This window comes from Ranitomeya variabilis, chromosome 1 (genome assembly GCF_051348905.1).
Source record: "Ranitomeya variabilis isolate aRanVar5 chromosome 1, aRanVar5.hap1, whole genome shotgun sequence".
Taxonomy (NCBI): Eukaryota; Metazoa; Chordata; class Amphibia; order Anura; family Dendrobatidae; genus Ranitomeya; species Ranitomeya variabilis.
In genome coordinates, this window is record NC_135232.1 from 855,092,393 (window position 1) to 855,104,642 (window position 12,250).

Consider the following 12,250-nt stretch of genomic DNA (forward strand, 5'->3'; position numbering starts at 1 on the left):
TACTGAACGTGTGAAGGTGGCCAAAGGATAAAGTGATAATCAGTTATTGATTGGTGGGAGTCCAACTGCTGGGACCTGCAGCGATCAGCAGAATGTGCATCATTTATCCCCATTAGTATGGAGCGTCATGTAATACTCGACCACTGATCAATTCATTCCCTAAGAGGCTGCACTTGGCTTTTTCTAGAAGCTGCGGTCAGACATCCCATCTGCTGTTCCATTTTAAAATGGGGATCAAATTGGGATAAAAGTGCCCTGTCATTTTACCATCAACGCTCCACTATATCGGGGATAACGACTAACAGATATTTAAGTATAGCTGTAGGTGGGGCCTCTAGAGTCTATTCCACCTGTGAGCCCAAGACACCCCAGTCCGACCCTGGCATTGTAACACGGCAGGGGGCATCACATCTGCTGTGAGATCACACAGAAAAGTGATTGGTCTGTACAGTGTGACGCCAGGGCAGTGGCACATAGGCAGATCACCGTATAGAGTATGCCGGAAGTCACAGTTACCTCCACACATTTGTGTGATATAAGTAGCATGGAAGAGGCGAATGAGCAATATAGAGACTACAACCGCGGCTCTGTCATTCAAATCTATGTGGAAAACTGCTAAAATCACCAATTATATAGCAGTGTTCACTTCAGTCATATATCCCAGGAATAGTTTGTATATATTGTGTGTACAAGAATCCACAAGTTCAGGATCTCTGGTCTAGTCTACGCTGATATTCCCACCAATTCTGTCAGTTATCCTATTGTTTGTTTCATGCTTGCACGACCTGTCATCTTACACCATTTCCTGCACGTTATCAGCATAGCTACAGCAAATATGAAATATCTCACAATATAATGTCATTATGCATATATTGCCCAGTCTACTCCAATCATCGCCAGGGTAAAACTGGTTTGTACAATGTCCAGGACAACTCTACATTTCAATAGCTTTGCAGATGTAACTATAGTTCAAGGAAAAGCGTATGTGAAGGTCGCTACTGTTCCTTATGGAATAACAGAAAAGAAACAATAATATCAGCACACGATTGGGCACTTCTCACACTGGCCTAGAGCACTACTGTCTGTTCTCTGGAGAACACAACCTCAACAGGAGCATCTGCATAAAAGAGGCCATGTGCACGTATACTATTCGATTTTTTGTTCACCTAGCCTAAAAAACAGGAGGCACAAAAACATTTCAGTTCATCTATGCGATAAGATACCTTAGGTAGAATGACGGACACAATGAACAGATGTTAAGAGCTAGTACTGCACCTGCCTTTCCATTTTTGCACAATTACTTTTCAACGTGCTTACATATGCCCCTTCAGTTCTTGCTCCACTAATCCCTACCCTCCTTTGCTATCCCCAAATCCCATCTCACATATTTATTTCTCCTTTCCTCTTATCCACCTTTTGACCTCATCTGCCAACTTGCTCCTAAACCTTTTATCCCTCCTTCTAAAACACAACACTTTGCTTCTCTTCTTTCTCTGCCGGCAATGCAGTGCATCTTCCAATCCCGGACCTCCATAGATAATACCCCTCCATCTCTTCTAGCACTCTCTAGCTACATACTACTGCAATCTCACCAACATAAAATCAATTGATTTGACTCCCACTTCCCTGCTGCCTCTCTCTGGAGCATCTTGGAACGCCCATTTCATCTGCAATAAGTTCCAGGTCATTCACAATCTCTTTGCTTCTCACAACCTATCCTTCCTGTGCATCACAGAAACATGGTTGACATCTACAGACTCCTACTACTCTCCTGCTGTGTTATGGTGGTCTTCACTTCACCCCAGTAGCATAGCTACCGGGGGGCAGAGGGTGCGGGCGCTCAGAGGGGGCCCACCCAGAGCTATGCTACTGTAACCTTACAGTAGTGTAATGATACAGTTACCTTCTGGGGCAGAGTAGGGAGAATCGATCTCCCTGCTCTGCCGCTGGCTGCTATGGGGCCCCTGAGCAGGCGGGGGGCCCGGTGCCAGCAGTGGGCCCCCCGCCTGTCATCGCAAGGTCAGCTGTACCAGCATTTAGCCGATACAGCTGACCACAATGATGAGGGAAGGAGCACTGTGCTCATTCCCCCATCATCCCCCTGTCAGCGTCTGACATCGCCGACGCTGACAGCGGGCGAGATGACATCACTGCCTGGCGCCAGCTGTCAGGAGATGAGCAGGCGCTCAGAGCAGCGCAGGAACCAGAAAGAAGAGAGGTGAGTATTTTTTTTTATGGGGTGCTGCCTAATACTACAGGGTCTGCCTATAGGGAGGTCTGCCTTATACTACAGGATCTGCCTATAGGGGTGCTGCCTTGTAGTAGAGGGTCTGCCTATAGGGGTGCTGCCTTATAGTACAGGGTCTGCCTATAGGGGGGTCTGCCTTATACTACAGGATCTGCCTATGGGGGTACTGTCTTATACTACAGGATCTGTCTATAGGGGTGCTGCCTTATAGTACAGGGTCTACCTATAGGGATGCTGCCTTATAGTACAGGGTCTGCCTATAGGGGTGCTGCCTTATAGTATAGGATCTGCCTATAGGGATGCTGCCTTATAGTACAGGGTCTGCCTATGGAGTGCTGCCTTATACTACAGAGTCTGCTTATGGGTGCTGCCTTGTGCTATAGAGTTTGAAAATGTGGGGTGCATTATACAATATAGAGTAGACCTATGGGTAGTGCATTATACTATATTGAGGACTATATGGTGCATTATACTATATTGAGGACTATCTGGTGAATTATACTATATGGAGGCTATCTAGGGGGGCATCATACAGTGTGAAGATTACAGTGAGGGGGCCATCGTACAGTGTAGGGATTACAGTGAAGGGGCCATCATACAGTGTTGGAGCCATCAAACAGTTTGGAGGCTACTAAGGGGTCAGTATACTGTGTGGGTGGTACTATACAGTGACGGGGCATTATACTGTGTATAAGAGCATCATACTGTGTATAGGGAAGCTGTACAGGGGGCAGACTTCATTATTAAAAATTCCCACGCTTGAGGTCATATGAGGTTATGCCAGCAGGGAGCGCAGCACCGCAAGTCTAGGTAGCTACGTTCCCCTGCTTTCAATTCATTCCCCAGATTTTACAGTCAGGAGTACAGCTGCATTAGCAGGCTCCTGGTTGTAAAATTATTTAACCCCTTCAGATGGATTTACAGCGTGGGACATGACTGAGCTCCGGAAAGGTATGGGATATTGTTGTTTTTTTATTTTTCCTTTTTTACAGAACGAGGGTCGTCATTTGGATTCAGAGTATAATAAACTATTACAACACCCTGTGTCTCTTTATTTCATTAAAATACTTTTTTCTTAATGTGTGAGTGTTTTATTAACCAGTTACTACTATTGGACTAATAATGCATAGGTGTCTTATTGACATCTCTCCATTATTAACCTGGCTTAATGTCACCTTACAATAGCAAGGTGACATTAACCCTTTATTACCCCATATCCCACCGCTACAGGGAAGTGGGAAGAGAGAGGCTAAGTGCCAGAATAGGCGCATCTTCCAGATGTGCCTTTTCTGGGGTGGCTGGGGGCAGATGTTTTTAGCCAGGGGGGGTCCTATAACCATGGTCCCTCTCTAGGCTATTAATATTTGCCCTCAGTCACTGGCTTTCCCACTCTGGCGGAGAAAATTGCACGGGAGCTCATGCCAGTTTTTTCCACGATATAACCCTTTATTTTAACAGCTAGAGCCCCCAAATTTTGCACACACACACACTACTAACATTAGTAGTGAGGAATATGCAAAAAAAAAAGGATATGAAAAGGTTTACTGTATGTAAACCATGTCTCATATCATGTCGGGTTTAGGAAGGAGATAGCAAAAGCCGGCAATTGAATTACCGGCTTTTCTGCTATCTAGCGCTGTATAAAATATATATATATATATATATATATATATATATATATATATATATATATATATATATATATATATATATATATACTGTATATATGCTTTCACGAATATTTGAGCCCGTGGATCCATTCTATGTCCATTTTGCAAGCCGGTGAGAAAATCTCGCTGTACGGATGCCATACGGATTACATACGGAGGATGACATGCGTAAAATACGCTGCCACACCCTGCCTACGGATGACATACGGATCACTGTTTTGGGATAATTTCTGCGTATTACGCATGTAAAATACGGACCGTATTTCCCTACGCTGAGTGTGACCCCGGCCTAACACTGACAGGTATAAAGCACTAGATCCAGTTGGATGAACATGTAGGTGGACTGTGCTGCTAGAGTGAATCAATTCTTCAGAAATGATGATGAGGAAAAGGCTTTTTATTCACAACTCGCTTCCATGCCGCACCCGCGTCTTTTTCAAGTGAAAAAAAAATACATTATACCAGCGATCAGAGTGATAAAAGTTAATAACTAAGTAAAAAAAATTGTAAATTTTTTTTTATACAAATCATAAAATAGTAAAAAAAAAATTAAAAAAAAAACCCATAGATATGTATTTTTATGTATAAACAAAAATAAAAAATGTAAATATATTTGGTATTGCTGCATCTAGAATGACCAGATCTATAAAACTGTACCACTAGTTAGGTCCTTCAGTGAACACCGTAAAAAAAAGAAACTAGGCTTATTCATAATACCGTAGAACAAAAAGTAGAATAAAACATGATCATAAAAACAAATGTAAATAAAAATGGTATAGCTGAAAACATCATCTTGTCCCACAAAAAACAAGGTCTCACATGATGGCAGAAATATAAAAACATTACAGCTTTCAAAATATGGCGATGCAAAAACATGCTTTGTTTTGTTTTTTTTTAAAGTCTTTGAGGCCTCCTTCACACGTCAGTGTGTACATGTGGTGACAGCTTTCACATGCACATCCTTTGTAATCTGTGGTGCGATAGAAAGATAGATGCAGAGCTAGTGTCAGTCAGGGACAGGGGCACGGGTACAGCCATCACTCTGTATCCTCAAAACGATGACTGAACCTGCACTGGCACCGCTTCCTTGACTGAAACTAGAATACTGCAGGGGAGAAGAAAGTTCATTTTCTTCCCACAGTGCTTGGTTAAGCTCGGGCATCGGGCAGTCACATAATGTGACTACAGAAGTTCATTTAAAGCATGGAGAATCCCTCTTAGGGATTCTTCCCTATTGGCCAAATTTTCACCAATCTGCAAGATTGGCTAAATGCATTGATCGCTATAGGTGCAATCAATACAAAGAACAGGTATCTAAGATGTCGTGAAGGCATGGAGAACTAGTAGGCCATTAATTGACTTTGGGACTCTTGGAAATAATTGAGTGCTGTACGGCAACATCTCCATTCCAACAAGGTATTTCAAAGCCCAGTTCCTGGGATCAGTGGGAGTCTCAGTGGTCGGATCGCCCCAGTGTTCTGCAAGTTATCCTGTGTTTGACTTGGGATAACTTTTCAGAGCCCCAGTTCTTGGGATAGGGGATAACTTCCAAACTTGTACAACCCCTTTAAACATATTTTTGGAAACCTGCTATTCTTTAGCCTTTATGGCACTCATAAAAGTGACATGACATTGTAAGACCAGATGAAGCACTGTCTAGCACGAATCGGCCACAGCCTTTTGAGGCTGCCTGTGAGTCCCCCCTTCATTTACCGCATAGAAAAGCATCGTTCTCGATACGTCCTGAGGAAGTGTCATCTACTTCTATCCGAATCATTCTAGAAAGTGTTTTCAGTAGATACTTGGAAATAGGAAAGCTCGGTTTACACCGTCCTCCATTTATAGCAGAGATAAGACAAATGTGCTGGATCCTTTTTCTTGTGCTGTCCATTGATTTTTAATGAGCTCAGTCAGGGTTTTATCAAAGTTCCACTATTTTTGATGGCAAGAATAGCAAATGTAGACTGCACTATTGGTTTCCATTATTGTTGTCTTCAAGAATACCATAAAGACCACATACTAAACCATGATGAAACCCTCTTAAATCAATGTGAATAAATTTAATTATTGGCGTGTATATACAGTGGATATAAAAAAAAATCTACTCACCCCTGGTAAAATGACTGTTTTTGGCATTAAAGAAAAAACATACCAAGATGAATAATTTCAGAACTTTTCCTCCTATACACATCCAATGAGAGACAATTTTAATTCTTTTTGAGTGGGAAAATAAATATAACAAAACTAAATAATGTGGTTGCATATATGTGGACAACCTCTCATAATTGAGCATGTGACTGTATTCAAAATTAACCTATCACATTTAAAGTCTCGATAAATAGTAGTCAGTACGCAGCTGCCATGATCTAAAGTGATTTTTGATTAACCTCATAAATAGTTTAGCTATTTTAGTAGAATTTTCCTAACATTTTCTTAGTTGCATTTTACAGCAAAAGCCATGGCTCATAAACACTTTACAACACAGCAAAGGGATCTCATTGTTGAAAAGTGTCAGTCAGGCAGAGTACAAAATAATTCCAAGGCATTATATATACAATGGGACACTGTGAAGACGGTCATCAAGAAGTGGATTACATTTGACACAACAGTGACATTACCTAGAATTGGAAATCCCTCAAAAATTGTTGAAAAGACAAAAAAAATTGGTGCGGAAGGCTGCCAAGAGGCCTTCAGCAACATGAAAGGAGCTGCAGGAATTTCTGCCAAGAACTGTTGGAGTGCGGCACGTGGCATTAATTTCTCATAGTCATTATATCTCTGGCCTGTAGGGTAGGGAAGGAAGATAGAAGTCTTTTCTTACAAGGAAAAACATGTAAGCCTGGCTGTGTTTGAACAAAAACCACATCAAACCTGATAAAGGTAAGTGGAAAACATGCCATGGTCTGATGAGACCAAGGCAAACTTTTTGACCATAATTCAAAAATATATATTTTGCACAAAACCAACATTGCGCATCACCAAAAAAATACCGTCCTCAGACTGAATCATGGTGGAGGTAGCATTATGCTTTGGGGTGGATTTTCAGCAGTTGGAATTTGGGCTTTATTCAAGGTGGAGGGAATTATGAAATGATCCAAATATTAGTCAGTTTTTGCATCTTTTGAAAACTGAAGATTAAGAGGAATTTCACTCTTCAGCACAACAACCTTAAACATAACTCCGAATCAACAAAAGAATGGCTTTGCCATAATAAGAGCACAGATTTGGAATAGCCCAACCAAAGCCCAGTAAGTTGACCCGTATAGGACTCTAGACAAGAGATGCCATCGCAATCTGACGGAGGAAGAGCAAGCAAAGACTGACAATTCTAAATGTGCCACGTTGATAGACTCCTACCCAAAAAGACTGAATTATGTCATATTTTAAAGGCTATGTAAGCAATATATTAGTTTAAGGGTGTGCATATTTATTTTAAACCCTGTTATTTTAGTTTTTATTTATTTTTACACCCAAAAATATTTTTTGTTTTTTCAGTTGATTTATGCAGCTTAAATGTGACAAAAGTTTTGAAATGATTCTATTAGTATGATATTGTTTTACATGACAAAAACCTGAAATGTTGTTAACAAGGGTATGTAAACTTTTTTTTATATCTACTGAAAAACCATAATATAAAAAAGTTATTTAGCATAAATTATTACATTGTGCCAACACTCCCCACACTTAAGCTTGTTTTTGTAATGTACATTTTCCATTGCAACCAAAGCTACAGTTGGCAAAACATTGGATCCTGTGAAAGTGTGGAGCACAGTCAGTAAGTCAGCACACTTTACGCATGGCTTCACGGCAAAAGACACAGTACAGACTTTCATCTCTATTCTGGAACGGCTCGCTTAGTTAAACATTCAATAGGACTGAAGCGGAATTCTTCGATGAGTACATAAAGCAAAAACGGATTTATCCTCAGATCCTGGTTTTGCTTATGGCACGTATGACCAAAATGTCTTCTGCTCAGTACATTAGGATCAGTAAATCACCGTACACAACCTTTAGTAAACTAAATTATCTATTTAGACTTGTCCTAGATATACTATTTCATGCTTAAGACAATCCTGAGAACGCCTACTGCCTGGTCAAGGTGAAGGAGTGAACCATGAAAGATCAGCAGATCCTACTTACCTTGATTGAAGAACATGGCCAGGCATTTCACTTTCTGATCTGCTATTTCTCCAAGAAAACATGACAGTCTTGGAATGACCTGACGGCTCACCTGAGTAGTCTATAAGAGACAAAGGAAAGTTAATTATTACTCCTCCAGCCGTACAGGTATAAGAAATCGTAGCCACTCCTTTTAGCCTCAGTGCATTTCGGGAGTGTTTACCAGACCTGACAGCTGACAGGAACACTCCTCTGTGCACATTCATCCATACCTGAGGAAGGGGTGTGATCCTGCTCTTGTAAGGAAAGATATAGCGCTGCAGGGCATAAAGACTGCATACGATTTGTAGCTTTACTTATAGTTGAATTGAATAGATATAAAGCATTAATGTCTCCTTGCAATGAAACATATGTTCTTCTTAATTAAAGTAATAATTATGGCAGGTCTAAAAAAAATTACTCAAGACTGGGAATTACTTCTACTTATGTTAGAAAATGAAAGAGAAACTTTATGGCGGGGATTTTTAATGGAAGCATGTGGTAGAAACCAAAACTAGAGATATATTAATCCCCAAATAATCACTCCTCTGAAAAAAAACCTGTGATAATAAATGCTGTCACACATAGATCACTCACTACTAAATCCCAGTATTACTTTACATCATTTTAGCATGTCCAAGAAAGCCAAACAGTGGCTCCGTAACTACTGTGGTACTATAATTCCCAGCATGCTGTCACCTATAGTTCCTTAAAATCTCAACCACTTTAAAGGAAATCTATCACCAGGTTTTTGTCAACTAATCTGAAAGCAACATAATATAGAGGCAGAGAACCCGATTTCAGTGATGTGTAAATGACTGGGCTGCTTGCTGTAGTTTTATTAAAATTACTGTTTTATGACCAAGAGATTATCACGAGAGGACTAGTAAACCTGCTGCAATGTAGTCCTCCGTGTTCATGAGCTTTTGTTATAACCCTACAGCAACCGCTGATTGGCAGCTTTATGTCTATGCACAGTATACACAAAAAGCTGTCAATCAGTGGTGTGGGTGGGTTATACAGACCTCAGCATTTGGAAAACTAGTAGATCTGCAGCAGATGAAAGTGTTTTACCAAAATCGCAGCAAACAGCTAAGACCATATTTCTATATGGGTCCTGAGGAAAAGATATAAGATTATAATGGTCAAAAAAGCACAAAAATTGGATCACTGAGAAGTAGAAAATCATTCCCTTGTCTCAACTCAACTGTTGTGAATATGCTTTTTGCTCCCTCTAGTGGTTACTAGTTTTTTGACTCTGGTTTTTCTGTCATTCCTTTTATCCGCACCTGGGTCGTTAGTTAGGGGTGTTGCTATATAAGCTTCCTGGACCTTCAGTTCTATGCCTGGCAACGTAGTTATCAGAGCTAGTCTGCTGTGCTCTTGTCTACTGATCCTGGTTCCAGTTATATCAGCTAAGTCTGCCTTTTGCTTTTTGCTATTTGTTTTGGTTTTGTATTTTTGTCCAGCTTGTTCCAAATCTATATCCTGACCTTTGCTGGAAGCTCTAGGGGGCTGGTGTTCTCCCCCCGGACCGTTAGACGGTTCGGGGGTTCTTGAATTTCCAGTGTGGATTTTGATAGGGTTTTTGTGGACCATATAAGTTACCTTTCTTTATTCTGCTATCAGTTAGCGGGCCTCTCTGTGCTAAACCTGGTTCATTTCTGTGTTTGTCATTTCCTCTTACCTCACCGTTATTATTTGTGGGGGGCTTCTATCCAGCTTTGGGGTCCCCTTCTCTGGAGGCAAGAAAGGTCTTTTGTTTTCCTCTACTAGGGGTAGCTAGATTCTCCGGCTGGAGCGTGTCATCTAGAATCAACGTAGGAATGATCCCCGGCTACTTCTAGTGTTGGCGTTAGGAGTAGATATATGGTCAATCCAGTTACCACTGCCCTATGAGCTGGATTTTTGTATTCTGCAGACTTCTACGTTCCTCTGAGACCCTCGCCATTGGGGTCATAACAGGAGACTGCCCAGGAAGACTTATATGGTCAACCCAGTTACCACTGCCCTATGAGCTGGATTTTTGTATTCTGCAGACTTCTACGTTCCTCTGAGACCCTCGCCATTGGGGTCATAACACTCAACTCAACAGAAATTTGTTTTGTTCAACATGGAGAAGGAGATTAAACATATGGTGTGTTGCAATGTGTGCTATATGTTTACAGACTTGCCAGAGGAAAAGGCAAACTGCAAGTGCAAGAAATGCAAGCAGGGCTGCAGATGGCAGGGCATGCGGATGGCAGCCTTCTTCCTCTGTTAAGCCCCGCCCACCGTCGCACCACTTTCTTCAGACCTGCCTATGTCTGCGTGCGTCCTGCGTACCCTATCTTTAACTTTGGGTATGCAGGTCATGCGTATGTATGCGGATGTGTCCGCATGCGTCGTTTCGATGCTGCGCTGACCTGCATCGAGTGCAACATGTTGCATTTTGTTGCGGTTGGCGCAGTGTCAAAACGACGCATGTGGAGGCATCTGCATACATACGCATGACCTGCATACCCAATGTTAAAGATAGGGTACGCAGGACGCACGCAGACATAGGCGGAGCTGAAGGAAGAGGTGCTGCAGTGGGTGGAGCTTAACAGAGGAAGAAGGCCGCCATCCGCAGCCCTGCCGAACGCTAGTGTGAAACTAGCCTTAGAGAAAAAGGTGCAAAGTGTTCAGGAGAAAATAGTTACACTGAAGCTCACCAAAGATGAGAATTTTCTTGACAGAGCAGAAGAATGTCTTCAGAATGTTGCAAGAGAATAACTTTTCAGTGTTGCTGCAGAAACTAATAACAAAGTAGAAATAACTATTTAGAATATTCGAAGAGAAGCAACTTTCAATGTACCTGCGCAGTGTCGGACTGGGGTGGCCAGGGCCCACCATTGTAACTGACTCCAGGGGCCCACTCTAAACTTCAATACCCAGGCTAGGTTCACCTTTGTGTTGTAGTATGTGTTAGGAGGCTCAGCAGTAAGATTCATCATATTCACTAGTACAGGTACAACATGCTGCACATTTTTTTCTGCTAAAAAAATGAACACTAACAGAAACAACAAAGACCTGATTACTGTATTTAATTGGTTCTCTCCATCGCCATTTTTGTCTATTTTTGACAGATCCATTTCTTTAAGGCTATGGTCACACTATGGCTATGTGCACATGTTGCGGATTTGCCTCTGGAATTTTCTGTGCGGTTCTGCATCTCTTGGCAGAAAACGCAGGTCAAAATCTGCGCGTTTTTCTTGCAGATTTTATGCGTTTTTAGCCCTGCGCATTTCTGTAATGGAATGAGTGCAGAAACGCACAAAGAATTGACATGGTCCTTTTTTTAATCCCCTGCGGATTCCGTGCGGATTTTTCCGCACCATTAGCACAGCACTTTTATTTTCCCATTGATTTACAGTGTATTGTAAATCACTTACGGTTCTGCAGCGGTTCTGCACGGAAAAAACGCTGCGGATCCGCAGGAAATCCGCAACGTGTGCACACAGCCTATCAGTATTTTACGTTTCTGCAGCAAAACCTGAGTGCTTGGCAGGTTCCACTGCATTTTTGGTGCGTTTCTTCATGCATTTTTTTCCATTCAATTCAATGGGTGAAAAACACTAAAAAACGCTGAAAAAAGTGACATGCTCTACATCCAAAAAAACATGCAAAGCACAAAATACTGATAAAAAATAAATCAATGTGTGTGCATGAGATCTCTGAAATTTCATTAGCTTTGCTGGTACTGTAAAAAGCAGCTGAAAATTAGTATAAAAAATGCATTAAAACACAGCAAAAATGCCCAGTGTGAACTTAGCCCTAGGCCGGGGTCACACTTCTGAGTGCAATGCGAGAGACTCGCACGAGTCTCTCGCCTCAATACCCGGCACTGTATTTCTATGCAGCCGCACACTCCGATCCCGAATGCCGGCGGCAGTGCCGGGTACTGAGGTGAGAGACTCGAGCGAGTCGCTTGCATTGCACTCGCAAATATGACCCCGGCCTTTTACTTTCCCTCTGACTGTTCCTCTCCTGGTTTTGGCTTATAAATACTGACCAAATACTCATTGCATGATCGTAGCCTTAATTTAAACCTTTAGCAACCGCCGATACTCATTAAGCTAAGTGTACTTATTTCCTCATCGCTGTTTTAAAATGGCAATCAGGGATAAGGCTGTAGCGCCCCCCAGAGTCGGAA

At 41.8% G+C, this 12,250-nt stretch overlaps 1 protein-coding gene across 1 annotated transcript in view; it reads right to left on the bottom strand.

Moving 5' to 3' along the window:
* Positions 1-8,232, bottom strand: part of RASSF6 (Ras association domain family member 6) — a 105,798-nt gene extending 97,566 nt beyond the window's left edge. The window contains exon 1 of the mRNA XM_077276997.1: positions 8,059-8,232. The gene's annotated coding sequence lies outside the window, so the exon portion shown is untranslated. The remainder of the gene's footprint in view (positions 1-8,058) is intronic.
* Between the last annotated feature and the right edge of the window lie 4,018 nt (positions 8,233-12,250).